The sequence below is a fragment of the Chiloscyllium plagiosum genome, unplaced genomic scaffold (assembly GCF_037043375.1).
Source record: "Chiloscyllium plagiosum isolate Xiang-an unplaced genomic scaffold, Cpla_swu_hap1 HiC_scaffold_35, whole genome shotgun sequence".
NCBI classification, from domain to species: domain Eukaryota; kingdom Metazoa; phylum Chordata; class Chondrichthyes; order Orectolobiformes; family Hemiscylliidae; genus Chiloscyllium; species Chiloscyllium plagiosum.
In genome coordinates this window covers 43743791-43755890 of record NW_028270173.1, presented here as the reverse complement: position 1 = coordinate 43755890, position 12100 = coordinate 43743791, and the positions used below count along the sequence as shown (strand labels likewise).

The 12100-nt window shown below is 41.9% G+C and overlaps 1 long non-coding RNA gene across 4 annotated transcripts in view; it reads left to right on the top strand.

Annotated features, from left to right (window-relative positions):
- Positions 1–12100, top strand: part of LOC122541309 (uncharacterized) — a 76126-nt gene that overhangs the window by 39751 nt on the left and 24275 nt on the right. For 3 of the 4 annotated variants that reach the window (XR_006309563.2, XR_006309560.2, XR_015753072.1), the window contains 2 exons: positions 905–940; positions 5389–5454. This is a non-coding gene — a long non-coding RNA (uncharacterized LOC122541309). Of the gene's footprint in view, positions 1–904; positions 941–2786; positions 2870–5388; positions 5455–12100 lie in introns of all 4 variants that reach the window. The other variant, XR_015753073.1, reaches the window with a different exon arrangement.

Here is a 12100-nt window from a genome sequence, read left to right as displayed (position 1 = left end):
GAATACAGAACAATGGTGGATGTATGGGCAAACAGGAAAGCATCTGTTTCCCCCTTACACGGGGACACAGGAACAAACCCTAATCAAAGAGGTCAAAGTGGCCTCTGGATGGAAATAGATGCTGATAGAAGAAAAGATATGCCTAATCAATAATCTATAATAGACTGACGTCAAACACCCTTATGGGAGTCAGAGATAAGAGTTTGTCACGGACAAAACAGGATAAACAGAAGTTGTGGGATAAGTCTTAAGGAAATGAGTGACGTAAGCGAAGCAGGGAACAAACAATGGAATAAGGAAAAATATGGGGATTCAAACTGTATAAATTTCGAGAGTTTGTTGGATTTGGTGTGCATTTTGTCATTACCTTACCTGGTAATGAGACAGGGCACCCACCTATAGGTGTATAAATAAATGGCGGATTCAGATATTTGTCTCGGACTGAAATTATTAAAGTGAGTGAGCTTTTGTTTCTCACAATCAGCAATTTCGAAATAAAATTGAATGCCCACTTGAAATAAATATGATTGCAACGTTATGGGGCTAAAGGGCAGTAACTGAGACTAACTGAATTGCTTCACAAAGAATCAACATAGAATTAAGCTGAATGTCTTCTAATTGCTGTTGTTACATCTCAGAATGTATGAATCACCACCTTTCGTATACTCAAGGAGTGCTCTGGGTGTGAACATTCCAAAGATTAATATTCATCAGTGAAAATATTTCTCCTCAGTTCAATTCTAAAGGGAGAAGCTTGTGCCCTGAGACAGTATAGAACATAGAACAATACAGTGTAGTAGGTTCTTGACTCTAGCTAAGATGCAATTTGTGTCTTCTCTCAAATCTTCAGATTTGTTTACTTGTCAATGGGATATTGAATACTTCATTTTTTTTATTTTCTCAGCTTCTGATGTCACCATTCCACCTTCTTCATGACTCAGTAAGTGAGGTTTTGATCTCTGAACCCACCCAGTAATTTACAGATGGATAAGTGTCTTGTTCATTACGTAGCATTGTGCTTCCATAGATTCAACAAGAAATCCAGGTTCCTGCAGATTGGGATCCTGATGTTTCAAACCAGACTTTGCAGATAGCATTTGCAATAAGCAGCAGCAATGTGACCAGCTTCACAGATAGAGACATCTTCAAAACTGATGTTTGCTCTCACGCTTTCTAATCTTGAACAATGCAATTCCAAATACAGCATGCAACCTTGCACTATTTCGCAGTTGCTTTTAACCAGACTTTGCAATGCTTATAATTGACCCCAAAATGTTCCAGAAAGACCATTTATTCATCAGACACTCAAACCACATGAGTTGACTAGACCAGTGGCATCATGATTCACAATAAGAACATCTGCAACGGAAAGGTCAGCTTATTGTTTGAATTTGGTGTCAGGGTTTTACTTAATCATCTGACCTTCATTCCTGCTGTGAGGAAGTTAATTTGAATGTCATTCTTTTTAACATGACCCAGGTTTGTTGTTCACATTTCACATGTATAAACTGATGGATAGAGATGGATGTGTACATACATTGATCAATGAATTTCACACACATGCTCGCACTCGCTAATGGACAGAATAATGGGTACACCCAGATATAGAGCTGAAAATGTGTTGCTGGAAAAGCGCAGCAGGTCAGGCAGCATCCAAGGAGCAGGAGATTCCTGAAGGGCTCATGCCCGAAACATCGATTCTCCTGCTCCTTGGATGCTGCCTGACCTGCTGCGCTTTTCCAGCAACACATTTTCAGCTCTGATCTCCAGCATCTGCAGTCCTCACTTACACCCAGATATAGATGCAATGATGGATCATTATATTTGCAGGCATGCTACCGATGCACCGAGATGTACACTGAGATAGATGCAATGTTGCAGGGTTGTGATATTATAAACTTCAGAGCTGTAATAACTGTTCATGGATTGAAAGAATCAACAAGAATAAGCTGTTAGGTGCAGAAAGAAGCAGCAATATCTCTGGAATAAACTCTTGAAGGGCAAGGGCAAATTTGTACAGGAATTGACAGCAATTAGCCATGCCTGAGAGTAAGTGGCTTGAAGCTACATGAATGAAACTGTTAAAAGACTGGTTGATAAATAGCTAGACACACTGGCACCACTATTACCTTATATGGAGCATTGTATGTGACTGCTTGCAACTTAATATAAACATTTGGGATTTGTTTCTCAGTGAACTCCATTGTATGGGATCATTGTGATCAGGTTTCAGTCAATTCACTGGCTGAGTGCCAGAGAAGTTTCTGGAAGAGAAAGTTCATTCTGGGATAAAGTTAGCAGTACAAAGAATTTACTTCCTCAGAGAGGATTCAAGACACATTTGTGACATATGTGCCCTGAAGTTGCCTTCAGAGCAAGGCAAGGTCTACACCAGCAGCAAAGGTTTGTTGCTTCATTCGAGTTGGGGTGGTACATGTTTCAAAGTTGAAACTTTATTGCTGGAACAGCACAGCAGGTCAGGCAGCATCCAGGGAACAGGAGATTCGACGTTTCGGGCACAGGCCCTTCTTCAGGAATGATCTCCAGCATCTGCAGACCTCACTTTCTCCTGGTACATGTTTCAAGCCAAATTTATTAGAGTTACATTACAGGTTAGAGTTAAATGTAAATTATGTTAAAATGATGTTAAATGGAATTAAAATTGGAGTTGTTAGAGGTAAGAAGTAAATGTTGCAACAAAGATATGTTTTATATTGATACCTGAAGTGTTAAATAAAGGAGAGTTTAATTAAATTCCAAATCAACTCTGTGTCTTTCCTCTCTAGCACAAAGGAAGAGCACTTGGAGAAAAGGTTTAAGTACACCATTCGGTTAACATCTTATGCTCCTGGAGAGACTTCGATAAGAGGTGACCCTAAATTGCTCCAAAGTCGAACCTACAAACCTTTAACTTCTCAAACATACAGCCTGAGCCTGAATTATGAGGACCGCTGCTACACATGATGTCCAGGATTCAAACAGATCTCTGAGGATAGAGGTGGATTGACCAGAGATTGGAAAAAAATTGAGTGCTTGCTGAGTGAGACAAACAAACGGTGGAATTTGTGAAGTTAAGCTAGTTTAGTTGAAAGGGTAAGGGTAAACTATAGCCAGCCACAAGAAGGCTAAGACTTGTCTCATAGAATGTCAATGTGACTGGGGACAGGGGATTGGGATGGAATTTCACAAAAGCTGGACTTTAATCCCAGTTCGCTCCCCTTATCTCTTAGACAACACCTAAAGAATTAAGGGTAGAGAATGGTAGATTGCCAAGAATGGGAAGGCATTCTAAGAAAGTGCCTAATTAGTGGACCAAGTGGGTCAAGCATGTGAGAAACAAAGCTCACTCACTTCAATAATTTCAGTCCGAGACAAGATCTGAATCAGTAGTATTGTTTATTACGCTCTTGCAAGAGGGGGGTTGTGTCCACTGTCCACAAGGCAGGGGGACACACACTGAATTCAACTAGTACACAATATTTATATAATTTGTTTCTCTTCTCTCCTCCCATTGCTCCTCCCCTGTTTACATCTGTTTCTAATCCAAACCCGGCTGTTCATCTCTGAACTCATCCGGCCTTGTCCATGACAAAATGTTTATCTCTGGCCTCACAAGGCCATTTGACCACATCCTGCTGTAGGCCATTGTTAGGTATATCCCCCTTCACTACCATCTGTTTCCCTTACTTGTTATGACCTCATGACTTCTTGATTATGGTTTGTTCTTGTTTTTTTAGAAGTGGGAAATAGTTGCTTATAACTACTGTTTGTACAGGCGTATCTAGCTTAACCCCCTCCCCTCACAGCACCTTATCTATTTGTCTGTAACATCTACCATTGTTTGCAGGCACATTTCATTCTTGTATGCACATGTTAGCTAATACAAAAAAAATATATATTTCCTTCACATAGTTTTCATTCTTGTTGACTCAGCTCTTGGCTGAAACAATTATACACTGGTGTGAGTTCATTTACCTTGCATAAGTAATTACGATTGCAGAAGTAACACTGCTTTACCTATATCCCAGAAACACTTCACTAATTTAGACTGGATTTTGGGACCCATGGGTCAGATTTGAGAGTCATTGAAATATACAGCACGTCCCTTCGGTCCAACTCATCCATGCTGATCAGATATCCTAAATTAATCTAGTCCCATTCGCCAGCACTTGGCCCATATGTCGCTAAACCCTTTCTATTCAAATACCCATCTAGATGCCTTTTAAATGTAATTGTACCAGCGTCCACCACTTCTGGCAGCTCATTCCATAAACGCACCACCGTTTGTTTGAAGAAGTTGCCCCTTGGGTCCCTTTTAAATCTTTCCCCTCTTAAACTAAATCTTTACTGAATCCTTTCGAATTTCACAACACCTTTCCTACTGGAGGGAGACTAGAATTGCACACAGTATTTCAACAGGGGCCTAACCAATGTCCTGTACAGCTGCAACATGACCTCCTAATCCTGCACTCAGTACTCTGACCAATAAAGGAAAGCATACCAAATGCCTTCTTCACTATCCTATCTATCTGAGATTCCACTTTCAAGGAACGATGAACCTGTACTCCAAGGTTTCTTTCTTCAGCAACACTCCTGGAGCGCGTAGAGTGTAAGGAAAGTGCACTTCTAAGCTTAATAAGGCAACAATGATAGATATTTGGAGCAGTTAATGGGGAAAAGAGCTAGAAAATGAGAAGTTATGTTAAGACAATGAGAAGTTGTCCATGTTGAAAAGTGGTAGAACAGGAATGAAGGTGTCAGATAAATGTGTTGTAAATCGATCAGTTTCAAACACAGTGTGAGAAGGCTTACCAAGATGTATGGCGTGCAAACAGTGAATGAGACGTGGACAATTTGCAGGCTGTTGTTAAAAGTCCTGTGTCAAGTAGACAGAGAAAATAGAATTTCTGTGGCTGATCTCTCATTGAGCCAGCAGGAGATTGATAAATTGAGATCTCTGATTAGATTCCCCACAGCGTGGAAACAGGTCCTTCGGCCCAACAAGTCCACACTGACCCTCCGAAGAGCAACCCACCCAGACCCATTCCCCTAACTAATGCACCTAATACTACAGGCAATTTAGCATAGCCAATTCACCTGGCCTGCACATCTTTGGATTGTGGGAGGAAACCCACGCAGACACGGGGAGAATGTGCAAACTCCACACAAACAGGCGGGAATCGAACCCAAGACCCTGGTGCTGTGAGGCAGCAGTGCTAACCACTGAGCCACCATGCTGCCATACTGCTGGCAGTACAAAAAAAGTCTGTGTTTGGGAGAGTTATGTCTGATGGAGATAGTGATAATGGAATGGATTAACGGGAGACAGAAGTGAATGCCCAGTGGTATGCCCCAGGTGACAATAACTGGATCTTATCTCTCTTTCAGAAGCATCAAATTCATCAGAAACTACCCTCGCCCTGATGAAACCTGTGACTACTGAGTGCAGAGAAGGTCAGGATCCTCAGTCAGTTCGTTATCCAATCCTGCTTAATGGTAGTGCAGTAAGGGGCAATCGTTAAAAGGATCTGTACTTTTGAACATACTGCAGATCCTTATTTCTTTTTAAAACAATCACCAGTAAAGACTTTTACATGGGCTTGATGATAAAGATGTAAAATGAATGCTAATATGTGTGCGCCCTGTGATTCAGACTGCTTGCCCACTCCTCAGAGTGGGGGAATTGAAATATATGAAGGAGTAGGTGCAAACAAAATGGAACATCCGACTGCATGTGCAGATTGGATTCATTTTACTCAAGGTTTTGAGGACATGCATTGTACGAGGTTAACTGGATGTGATTTTTCGAATTGGTTCAGAACCTTGAATAACACACGCTCCAGAAGGGGTAATAAGGCCTGTGAGAATTGAGAGCCTGTAGATATTACACATAATAAGGTATAGATAGTAAGGCGACCGGTTTGAGCTTGGGAGAAGGAAGTTCAAAAGGCAAGTAAAGGCAAAGGGAGTAAGAGTGGGAACATATTTCTTATTAAAGGTCCTAATGCTGGTCCAGTGTGAAGAACTGAAGGAGGTAAAGGAAGAGGTGGTGTTAATTTTTGTGGTGATGTTAATCTTTGGGGTTTTGCACCCCCATCTACAGTGCCTGTGGGTTGAGGTGGAGGACAATCACAAGGGGACACTAGACCTCAGGTGCAGTGTTATAATTGTGGCCGACTAGATTACTTCGCTCGGGATTATAGAACACCTTGCCGCTCTGCAAAGGCACAACACGAGAGTAGGGACGAGGACAAGAATCAGAACAGCGATACAGAGATCTGCCACTAGAGGGACCAGTGCGACAGGTTCCAGTAAGGGAAGCAGTCCTCTGCTTTTTATCCACTGTTCTTCGATGTGAGGTCATGATAGTGCCAGGCCTCTCTGTATGGATGTGTAATGCTAGATAGGACAGTGTATGGAGACCCATAGTAGAAGTCAAATTAGGAGAATACCCCACTGAATTCCTAGGGGATGCATAGGGTTCCTGTACTACCCTGAAAACATCCAGAGTTATTTGTTTGTTTAGGCAAAAGAATGGGACAATTGTTTTGAGTGGGTTTACCGAATATTTAAAAGAGGGACTTTGAACGGACTGGATTGAGTTTAAGTTGGGCACTTTATTTTGTTATCATGTGGTCGTATTAGCACATGTTCCCCGGATTCTAATTTTATCAGCAGGTGTATTTTGTCTTTTGATCCGGTGATTTGTAACATCTGGCAAATGGCTGATGTAAATGAGATGCCAATAGAGATATGCACAAGAATCTATACAGACAGGATCCATACATTCAGGGAATTTTGACTCAAACCTACAAAGGTGTCCAATGATTTAATTGTACAAGAGCTTATTACTAAGCATGCAGATGAATTCGTAATGCATATGCAAGAGTGTGGTAAAATGTTAGGGGAAATAATTGTAGAAGGTTCAAACACAAAATATCAAAGGCAGTATGGTTTCTCTCAACAAGCTGAGGGTGAAGTAACAAAGGTAATTACAAATTTGCTAGAACAGGGAGATTTGTGACCTATACCTTCAACAAATAATTCTCCCAGTTGTCCAATTAGGAAACCAGATAGTTCTTGGTGATTGACCATTAATTATGGAGAGTTAATAAAAGGACTGTTAACAGTACGAACACTAATCTTTATTGTGCAGTTAATTTTTTTACTGAAAACATATCTGCAACGCCTGCATTGCTTCTACTTGATCTGCAGAACTAATTGTGGCGCATTTACCAGACTGACCATAAGATAAAGGAGCAAAATTATGCCTTTCGGCCCATCAAGTCTGCTCTACTGTTTGTCATTGCTAATATGCTTCCCAAGCCCATCCTCCTGCCTTCGCTCTGTAACCCTTCATCCCGTTATGAATCAACAGGATTTGTACCTCTGTCTTAAATACACTCAACAACTTAACTTCCACAGCATTCTGCACAAGATATTCACCACCCTTTAGCTGAAGAAATTCCTTCTCATCTGAGTTTGAAACAAAATCCATTCACTCTGAGGCTGTGCTGTGGGTCCCAGTTGTTCCTATGAGTGCATTAATTGATTGTGGTGGTAATCTCTGACTGACTGATGTCTCCTTGAATCTATTATTAATTCCTTCCCTTTGTCTTTCAAACACAGCTAATTGGTTGAAGCACACACTGTGTTCTCTGCATAAACTGCTGGTACGTGTTACAGATGTGACATTAAGATGACATGGTGCAGCACAGCAACATGTCCAACTCATTGACTGCTCAGTGCTCCCAGCTATGAAAAGCACCTGCCTCTCTATCTGCACTAAAAAGGAGTGTAGGTCACAGAAGCTGGCAGCCTTTAAATTGAAGATCCCAGGTGTTTGAATGCAATTCAAGCCATAGGCTGGCAACCTGTAAATAAGCACAAAGTGAATGGTTTAAAAAAAAGCTAAGAACTTTAACGTACCAAAACCATAACTGTTTAAAAAAATCTCAGCAAGTCTGACAGCATCTGTTGGCAAACCAGGTCACTAACTGAAATTTACCTCATTTAGCATTTCATTATTTCATGGAAACACAACCTTTTGAACTGGGAATAAAAAAAAGACTTTTGGCAAACAGATTTCTTTGCCTGGTCTTAGTAACTGCTAGTCCTCATGTTTTATTAAGTTCAGACCTTATGTTCATCTCCGATATTATTATACATTACTGAATTGAATTGGCAGATATAATGCTGGGGACCTCAAAGGGAGACTTAGATGGATTGTACACTTGTCATCTTTCAATGAACGTGGTTACAAGAGCTTCAGCATTGATATGTTGGGCTACCCTGTCAGTGTGGATGGAGATATTCGTGAATCCTCCTCCTCCAGTGAGTTTGTTACATGGCCACCACCATTCATGACTGGATGTGCCAGGACTCCAAGAGTAGATCTAATCTCTTGGTTGTGAGATCACTTAGCTCTCTCTACCAAAGGCTACTGGAGCTGCTTCTCATGACAATTGCCTTATGTTATACTTTCAGCAGGCTGTCAGCTCAATTTTGGGGATACTTTGTGCTGCTCTGGGCATATTGCCTCATACTCTACATTAAATGAGAGTTGGCCTACTGGTTTGCAGTATTGCTAATGGGAGATAACCTGTACTATAAGACATTGTGGTTAAATGCAGTTCTGCTGCTGGTGGCTCATTGCATCTTAAGGAAGCTCAGTCTTGATTTGCTCTGTTTGAAATCCCTCTTGTTCATGGTGTAGTGGCACACAACACCATGGAGGGTATACTTAAGAAGAAGCTGGGACTCGGTCTTCACAAGGAATGTGTGATTGTCATTTCTACTAATCTGAGGCATCTGTAACAAGTAGATTACTGAGGATAAGGTCAAGTGCCTTTATTTCCTCGTGTTGATTCACTCACAATTTGATGCAGGCCCTTTTAGACACGTCTGGCTCAGTGGCCATTCAAGTCCCCCACTCAGAGCACCTTCCACATTCTGATCATCCACATTGTATCCATAAAGTGGTGTTCAGCATGGAGGAGGACTGATTCATCAGGCTTGAGGAGGAGCAGTACGTTGTAAGCATACTCTAACAATCCCATTTCTGGGGTCTGTTGTTTTCTTTTTATCAGCCTGTACAAAATGCTATTTACATTATGAGAGCAGATGGGACTTAAGTCATAGATCAGCACAATACAGAATTGGCCCAACTTGCTAATTTTGATGCCATTCTGCACTAATCCCATCTTCCTCCACTTGTTCTGTATCTCTGTATTCTCTGCCTGTTCATGTGCCTGTCTAAATGCCTCTTAAACTTGGCTAACATATCTGTTTCTACTACTTCACCTGGCGGCACGTTCCAGGCACCCATCACCGTCTGTGTAAAAAAAATTTCTTTGCACATCTCCTTTGAACTTTTCCGCTCTCACCTTAAAACTCAGCCCCCCAGTGTTTGACATTTCCACCCTGGAAGAAAGACACTGACTCTCCACCTATCCATGCCCCTCATAATTTTCTGTACCTCTGTTAGGTTGCCCCACCACCTCCGGTGCTTTTGCAAAAATAGTCCAAGTTTACCTAAGTTTTCTCTATGGCGAATACAGTCAAGACTAGAGTGGTGCTGGGAAAGCACAGCAGGTCAGGCAACATCCGAGGAGCAGGAAATCGACATTTCGGGTAAAACCCTTCATCAGGGATTTTGCCTGAAACTTTGATTTTCCTGCTCCTCAGGTGCTCCTCCAGCATCTGCAGCACCCACGTTCGACTATGGCTAATGCAGTCCAATCCAGGCAACATCATTGTAAACCTATTTTTACCCTATTGAAAGCCTCCACATCTGTTTTATTATGTGAACTTGAACCCAGGCTTCCGGGTCCAGAGGTAGGGGGCATTACAATTGCACCAAAAGAAAGTGTATGTTGATAATTCTTCTCTTGTTTTCCTATTTTATATCAAACATCCAAAAGTCATTTATTTTCCATCACTGATTCATCGCCACCACTCCAATCATTTGTGTTTCCAATTACTCAAAATATGTGCCAGAATGTCTGTTGTTCATGAACAAATTAAATCTGTTTTAGCTGTGACAGAGGAGGCTGGTCAGGCATACACAGGAATTAACATCTCTTGGTAAATATACACAGATAAACCACCTCCAAACTAGGGCATTCAGAGATTACGCAGCTGAATTGGTTTACTTAGGGACTAACATAAGACAGGAATATTCAGAAAAGGCACAAATGGAGAGGGATACCTAGGGATTCTGGCTTTTAGATTTTAATTTAACAAAGCAGAAGTGTTAAGTACAGATCACTTACCATTTAAAGAGGACGGTACATTAAGAATTGTTTTGCTTTCACAAAAACTATTTGGTCACTACCCATAACTAAAGCCATTTCTCAGATGACAAAATGGCTTGATCAAGTTCTATATGTGTAGAACCAACTTGTTTAATTGAAACCAACAACTTAAGGTAAAAGATTGCAACATTGTTTACATGAAAATATTAAGGGAAGTGCAAACACTCAGGGTGCAAGGAGTGAAGTACTGCTACTTCAGTATCACAGAATTGTTACATCACAGAAGGAAGCCGTTGAGTCTGTCATGTCAGCATGGGGCTTCAAAAGACCATGCCCGACTGCCCTTCCCCCGCCTTCGCTCTGTACTCTTGCTCACTCTTCCTTGTCAGGTAGTAATCCAACTCCCACCTTAATTGGAGCTTCCACTACACACACAAGCAGTACACAGTAGAACTTAATAATTCTTTTTATAGGATTTTATGTTCTGAAAGAAAGACAAGATTCTTTGAAGACCACTGGTGGCCCAATCATGACATATTCGGACAAAAATGAAGGGAGATGAAGTAACTCCAGCGAGGCAATTATCCCATCACAAAGTCCCCCTTTATATACATATGGAGAGTCCTTATCTTTGATCTCGCTCCCTCAGAGCCAGTTCTTAATGAACAGAATCTATGACACTCCAGTTTATTTTTATTTTTTTTAAAACATGATACACTGACTGGGTGGTTCCAGGCAGTTCAGGAGCTCCTCCCCTCCCCTCCTCAATGCTTCATATGTCTCAAAGCTTTTTTCTAAAATGTTGCAGATATCTGCCTCCTCTTTAAATATTTTCTGTGATCCAGCCTCTACAACTCTCAGACATTCACCATCCTCTGGCAGAAGGGAAATTCCTCTGCATCTCACCTTTAAATCAGTTACCCCTTATTCTGAAACCATGTTCCGCAGCTCGAGATTCCGTCACAAGTTGTAACATCTTCTCAACATCTTCCTGAAATAACTCCACAGAGGCTAATATCCCATCACCAAGTCCCCCATTATTTACACATGGAGAGTCCTTGATACTGATGCAGCTCCCTCAGAACCAACTCTCAGAGTGAACAGGATGTCTGATACACCTTTTGTTTTGCTTACTTTTTCCCCAGCAGCCATGTTTGTATGTGCAGGTATGAGACACAGTGAAAGGCACAAGGTGTACAAATCTTTATTCAATTTTCTTCACCAGAAAGAAAAGAAACACCTGAGTAGCCAGTGACAAACAGTGCCCTTCACATCCAAAGGCAATGCTGCGTGATCAAACAGTGAAGGGGAGGGCAGGGATTAAATCAAAAGAGAATTGAAGGGGGAAATAATACACTCCACTTCCTGCAGTGCCCACCTCTCCCTGAACAGCTCAAGGGTGTTGGTGGACACCACATGCTCCCTCTCCAGAAACACCTGGGCTCTAACAGAAAAAGGGCAGGCAGTCGGCCCTAACAACCCCTTCCACGGCCTGTTTCCTGGACCAGTTAGGGCCAGGTCCAGAAGCAGACGCACGAGGAGGTCCTCAGACCTGCCCTCCCCCCCTCTGTACCGGGTGCCCGATGATCAGGAGTGTGGGACTGAAGTGCAACCAAAAACATAAAAAGAGGTTTTTTAGAAAATCGAAAAGAGGGTGCAAGCGCCCACACCCAATATATCAATGGTCCATTGACTCCACAGCGCCACAGAACAAGCAGTTGGGCTGGGATTTTGTGAACCACCGGAATCTAACGTTGCAGGGGGGCACTGCGTACAACACCCTCCACCCCAAATCCACGAGAGAAAGGGGGAGGACTCCCATGTAGACAGCCCTCCACTAGGGC